The following is a 6,735-nucleotide window of genomic DNA, read 5'->3' on the forward strand; positions in this document are numbered from 1 at the left end:
GTTTCAAGCTGAGCTAGGACTTTTATACCCTTGCCTCAAGCAGTCACTGGATATGGACCACTGCTGATGGCACTCCTTGGAGGACTGGGTAGGACATTAGATACCATTGCATCACTCTCAACACAAACTCAAAATCATAACTACCATTCCTTAAGAGCCTGCCATGTGCAAAGCATTCTACAACCATACAAGCATTATCTCTAATGCTAACAAGTCCATAAAAATGTTTCTATTAACCCCATTTTACAAAAGAGGAAACTAAGGCTTATTGGAGTTAAATGACATGTCTAAGACCATATAACTAGTGTGTGGGACTCAAACCCAGGATTGCCTTGCCCCAAAGTTCACACTCTTTCCATTATGCTAAACTAAAATCTTTTGATTTTTCTCATATGGCCCCTACAGAGCCCCTACAGCTCCATCCTTCTATGCAGTCTTGGGTTGGACTTACAATCCTCTGACTATATAGCTAAATGTGTAGCTAAGCCTATTGCTTGAATTCCTTTCTGAATTCTTTGGATCTCTTCAACCTGGGCACTATTGGCCTGCTTCAAACAGAAAACCACTCCTGTTGGAAAAAAGTCCAGATGCTGGGCTTCTCCAGAAGGTACATAAAGGGGGACATCCTTAAAACCTAACAGGAAACCAGTAACTTAGTTAATAATATTTGAAGATGATGAATAAGAAATGAGCAGTATTTAAGGTCAGATTTCTTCTCACTTTTTTCTTTTAGACCTTTGGGCATCAGACATTTCCAAATTTCTATATCCTGGAGATTGGAGATCAGTTGATAACCAATCCCAACTTCCCCACCTTGGAGAGCTGAGGCAGGAGCTGGGTGTAACACGAGAGGTCGTATGCACTCTTTCTGTACCCCCAAAGGCTGTTATCAATCTTGTTTTTCCTTTGTACACTCCAGATAGATACTGCCCTAATCTTCAACATGGCTTGTGTAGGCCAGAGGAAGTCACTGGCTCATGAAAAGAAAAGTTGCTGCCTCAGCAAAATGATACATCATTGACAAGTTTATTTGTCCCTGTGGGTCTATCTCTTCAGGTAGAGTGTCTTGTATGTTGTTCTCTGGAGTGCTCTTTTCAATTCATCAAAGCTGCTTACTTAGAAAAGCATGTGACATCAGACAGTATAAGCGGCACAGTCGACAGAACAGGCCTGGAGCAGGCTTCTCAGTGTATTCAAGTCCTCCCTGGACTTCAAGAAAGAATTCTTTATGCCTACTCTACTTGCCTAGGGTGACAACTAGAGATGAAAAGTGATGAGATGATTCTCTCAGTTTTCCATTAACTAGAAGTGAACCTTACTTTTGGGTAGAGAAGAATCTCTAACAAATCACAGTGGGATGACATATATCACAACAGAGGTATGTACAATGTACAGGGATAGTCTGGTGGAATGAGACTACGAGAAGGAGCTCACAAAGGAAGCGATTGACAGATTGAGTCCTGAAGGATGCATAGAAGCTTGACAGCCTAAGGAGTGGGCGAACAGCAGAGGCAATGACATGTGCAGAGCAGGGCACGTTCTAGGAATTTCAACTAACTGCCTGGTACAAGGAGTCTGCTGTAGGAGATCAACATGGAGAGGCAGACAAGGGCCAGATGGTGTGAATGGCCGCGTATGGCATGCTAAAGACTTTATTCTGTAGGTGATGGCAAGGGACGAAAAGATTTTAAGTGGGAATAAGACGTGAATAGATTTCGTGTTGGTGGAGGAGGAATGGAAGATGGTAAGGGAGGCCAGTTGGAAAATCATTGTAACAATCCAAGTGAGCTCTTATGGGCACTCAAACTAAGATAATGGCAATGAGGATAAAATGTTATGAATTAAAGAAATATTTAGGTGGCAGAATAAACAGTGTTTAAATGACCAATTTGAAGTAGGATAAATAAGAAGTAGGAATGGAGGACAATTTCCACAATTTCAATTCAGTAAGAAGGTTGGGAGAATAGATTGAAAGCTATCTTTAAATTGAGAGTTACCACGATGACTTTGGTGAATGGGTCATTAATTCTTTTAAGGCTCTGACTATTTAATTAAGGAAATAATTAAGATTTCTTAGATCAGTCATTACACTGATTTATTTTTAGAGCATACTGTTTTGGCAAATCTTATCTTTTAAAAAACTGTTTGCTAGAATACATTTCTTTCTTGTTGGTACTATGGCTGAATTCAGTTATCAAAGCACAGAAATCATGCTTGTATAACTAGAGACATGTACAGTTCTTTAAAGCAAATTTCAGAAGCTCTCCTCAGAGCTCCCATAGCATTCTAGGCATATCCTCCCTCTCGATTTGTTGGAATTATCTACTGGTTTGTCAGTGGAGACAAGGTAGGTGGGACAGGGACCTTGTCTTATTTCTTTTTCTATGCCAAATCCTTGAAACATAGTGGGTATTCAAGAAATGAATCTTGACTGAATAAAAGCTGTAAAAATAAAAGCAGTAAAGTATACCTCACAAATCCCATTCCAAGTGCCCTTTTCCCAGACTGGAAGGCAGAAATGGAAACAATTATGCCCCCCAAAACTATAGAGATGCTCCTGTGGACCTGGCAGCTGGGGCTCAGCACTAACTTTGAGTTGTATGTATATTAGTGATCACTTTTATAGAGAGGAGAGTCAATTCCAGGCACAGGAAATACATGTAAAGATTTAGCCCAACAGCAAGAACTATGTGGGCAATTATTTTTTTCAACCCTAAGATACTGACTCAAAAAATATATTGAGAGAATTGCTGGTGCTCATGTTTATTGTCAAATTAGCCATGACAGCCGCAAATGTTTTCACTTTAAGTTAATCTCAAAAGCTTCATTTGCATTTTTTCTAACCCAAGAATATTGTTAGAAAAAGCCTGGATTGCTGGTATAGTGATGGAAGAAGAGGGTGTTTTATCTTTGGTCCTTCTGAGTTGAATTAAATATTTTACATTAATCATCTCTGTCATTAGGGGATTTGTCCGCATGCTTTTTACAAATTACAGTTGCTAGGAATTTATAACTTAAGAATTTATGAAGGTCAAGAATATAGAATTCCAACTAATATCTGAAATGACAGCCTCAAAGACAAGACTCGCTCAGATCTGCCCCCTCCTCTTCTAGAGAAATCTAGTATAATGGCTACTGCTGTGATGTAGACATTTCCAAATGCAGCAACACTGAAACTCATTACCAGCTTTAACAACTTACTTTTCAGAGTCTATGGGGCTTTGAAAACCTAAATTTAGGTATGCTTAATGGAATGGCTCTGCTTTAGAAAACAGATTTTGTCAAGGGCTTTGCAACCCCTGTTCTCCCCGAAATTTATTTAACCTTACTCATTTGGAACAATGGGAGGGGGTAAGGGACGGGAGGGGGCTAGGATTACTTAGTGATGTCTTAATTTTAAAAATTTATAATGAAATAAAATTTGTGTTGCTTTCAATGGCAATAAATACGAAAGTCAAAATATAAATGAGTCATGAGTAATTAGGTATTCATAATCATAATACATAATACACTTTCATGAATAATTGTGTTCCATAAGATAGAAAATACTTTACTATTTAAGGATTAATTAGACCTAGAACTTGAAGTTCTGGATATTTCACGATACTTTTTATTTACCTCTGTACTGGGTCAAACAGTGTCCCCCTAAAATTCACGTCCACCTGGAAGATCAAAACATGACCTTTTTGGAAACAAGGTGTTTGCAGATGTAATTAGTTAAGATGATGTCATCCTGGATTATGGTGGGCCCTAATTCCAGTCGATACTGACCATATAAGAAGGCCGAGTGGAGAAAGACACACACCAAAAAAGAAGAGCCATATGAAGATGGAGGCAGGGACTGGAGTGACACAGTCACAAGTCAAGGAATGCTGAGGGTTGCTAGTAACCATTGGAAACTGGGACGAGGCAAGGAAGGGTTCTTTAGAGCCTTCAGAGGGAGCGTGGCCTGCTGAAACTTTGATTTCAAACTTCCAGAACTTGAGAAAATAAATTTGTTGTTTCAAGCCACTCAGTTGATGATAATTTGTTGTAGCGCTCCTAGGAAATGACTGTAACTCTCTTTGAGAGCAAAAGTCCCTCTATGTATATGGCCATCCTTTTGGTATCGAATGTAGTCTGTTATTTAATGTTTTCCTATACAGCATGTCATCAGATAATGTCATTTCATTATAATGTCGATGAGAAAAAAAAAATGATTCCTAGCCAGGACCTCTGTCTGTGTGGAGTTTGCAGGTACTCCCCACATCTACGTGGGTTTCTCTGGGTACTCTGGCTTCCTCCCACATTCTAAGATGTGCACGTGAGGTTAACTGGCATGTCTAAATTGCCCCAGTCTAAGTGAGTGTAAGTGAGTGTGAGGGCGCCTCGCAATGGAAGAGTGTCCTGTCCAGGTTTGGTTCCTGCCTTGTACCCTGAGCTGCTGGCATAGGTCACCCGTGACCCTGAATCAAGAATTTATTTTCATCATTTTGAAAGGGAGACGTTACTTGGAAAAGATTTAAACATTGTTCAAAAGTCTTGCTTCTTTCAAGCTTACTGGAGCTCTATGGAGTCTGTCCCAAGCATGCATAGTTAAGGGTCAACCGGAGACCTGGACAGAATTTATTCATAGAATTTGAGGCTCCCTTGTCTGCCTCTGTCCTTTTTGAGATTTCCTCCCTCACTTCCCAGCTGCTGTGATTGTCTCAAACTCTGACCTCTGTGGGTTTGATAGAAACTGTGGGCTTCTATGAGTTTTAACTGCCTTATCTGACACCAAATGGGATGTACCCTCAAGCTAAAAGCCATAAGAGAATGGGGAAGCTCACCCATTACTATTTCCTTCTCACAAGAGTAGGCCTTCCTTCAGTTTCTACCTGCTTCTGAATCATGCTCCAGTGGTGTGAGATGGGTGTTTTTTATATTTTGTCAAGCATTTAGAGTTGTTAATGCTGTGAAGAGTTGGTTCAATAGGAAGTACCTGGCCATTACAGGAAGCAGAAACCTCCTTCACTAAAAATTTTGATGCCAGTTTTTTAAATAAAAAGTTTTCCTGAACTCAAAGAACTAGATAAGAAATTAAAGAAAAGCCAGATTCATAGTTAGTTGTAAGCAGAGGGGAACTACTTTAAATTACCACTCAGGAAGTCTCAATTTAGTTTTTTAAAAATATGAACCTGTGCTTACTTGTTACTTTTGCACGTTAGTATGAATGAAGAGGGTACTGGAACCTGAGCCCTTTGATGCTGCCATACTCCCATTCTGTGCCCACTGTGAGGACAATTGACACAAGAAATCACAGTCAACTGCATACACTCACATCCACAGGCATGCAACTGCAAACATACCAAAGGGTAACACGACCTTTGTGAAATTTCTCAGGGATATGGAGGAGGGTATACACAGCATGGCAGAGCACAACTTTCCCCAAAATTATTTTTGAAATACCTTCCCTAAAGTTTCACTTCCTCTGGCAGCTACCCAGATCTCTCCTCCTCTCTCAGGTCTCCCTCTTCCAGCTCCCTGTTCTGGTCCTGTCTATTTCTCTCTCGTGCTCTCTTTATATGTATGTGTATGTGTGTATTACAGGCAAAGCTCTTGAATGCTTCAAATTTGCAACTCTATCCAGTTCTCCACTCATTACAACAAAGACAGAATAGTTGAGATATTCAACTGCAGGATTCTTTACCTCATAGTGTGGAGGAGTATTTATGTGTGTGTGAGTGTGCAGCATGATTATAAATACTTATAATTTAATAGTTTCCCTTATCATAGTTACATATTCAGATATATGTGAAAATAACAGGAAGGAAAGGGATGTGTCTCAGGACAGCAGAGTCGGAGCTAACTACGCGTCAGGCACTTTATTTACATGCATTATTTCTAATCCTCTCTGTTTTTCAGATGATGAACTTCAGGCTCAGAGCCACTGTTAATTATCTTTCCACCCCAGCACACAGGCTCTGGGATATCTCTAACATATTAATGTAAAATGCAACAGAAAGCATGAAAGACATGTCTGAGAGTCTTGCGGGGAGAGGAGGGGAATAGAGGGCGGGTTGCCTTATGGTCAGGAGGGAAGATCCGAGGACAGGGGTGGTTGAGGAGAAAAGTTTAAAGCAAGAGTCCTGCCAGATGGGGCAGGTGGGCTCCAGGACAAAAGGGGGTCTCAGACTCAGCTTGTTCTCTTCTTTGCCCTTGCTCCTCACATAGCGGTCACATGGCCTCTCTGTTCCTCAAACACTCCCAGCTCATTTTGAAAGATAGATAATGATGACTTCGTTAATTTATTTCCTAAAGCTAATCAAAGTATATATTTTGGAAGCCTTATAGGCAATTTCAGTCTTTAAATCCCTGGATGATACTATTTTAAACAATAAACTACTTCTCTTGATTCACTTATAAGCTAAACAGCTTTTAAATTTCCAAACCCCTTGTCAATTTGGCGTTAACTGATCCAAAAGAAAAAAATGCAAACCTTTCCCATATCTGTAGAAGTGACTGTTTTTAAAGTTATCATTTTAGTAGAATTTAATGAATACTGGTACTTAAGTTACTTCTGTTTCATTGTACGATAGCCTTTAAAATCTAAATTTCCTGGCACAAATGTCTTGAATGATTCATTTTTAGCAAACATTACACAGGGATGGCTGCTGGATATTTTACCTTAGATCTAATGGTATGTGTGAGGAATATTAGCCAGGAAATATATTATTGATAGATTACAAAAAAAAAGCCATGCTTGGCTACAAA

Source organism: Pteropus vampyrus, unplaced genomic scaffold (assembly GCF_000151845.1).
Source record: "Pteropus vampyrus isolate Shadow unplaced genomic scaffold, Pvam_2.0 Scaffold19, whole genome shotgun sequence".
Classification (NCBI taxonomy): Eukaryota; Metazoa; Chordata; class Mammalia; order Chiroptera; family Pteropodidae; genus Pteropus; species Pteropus vampyrus.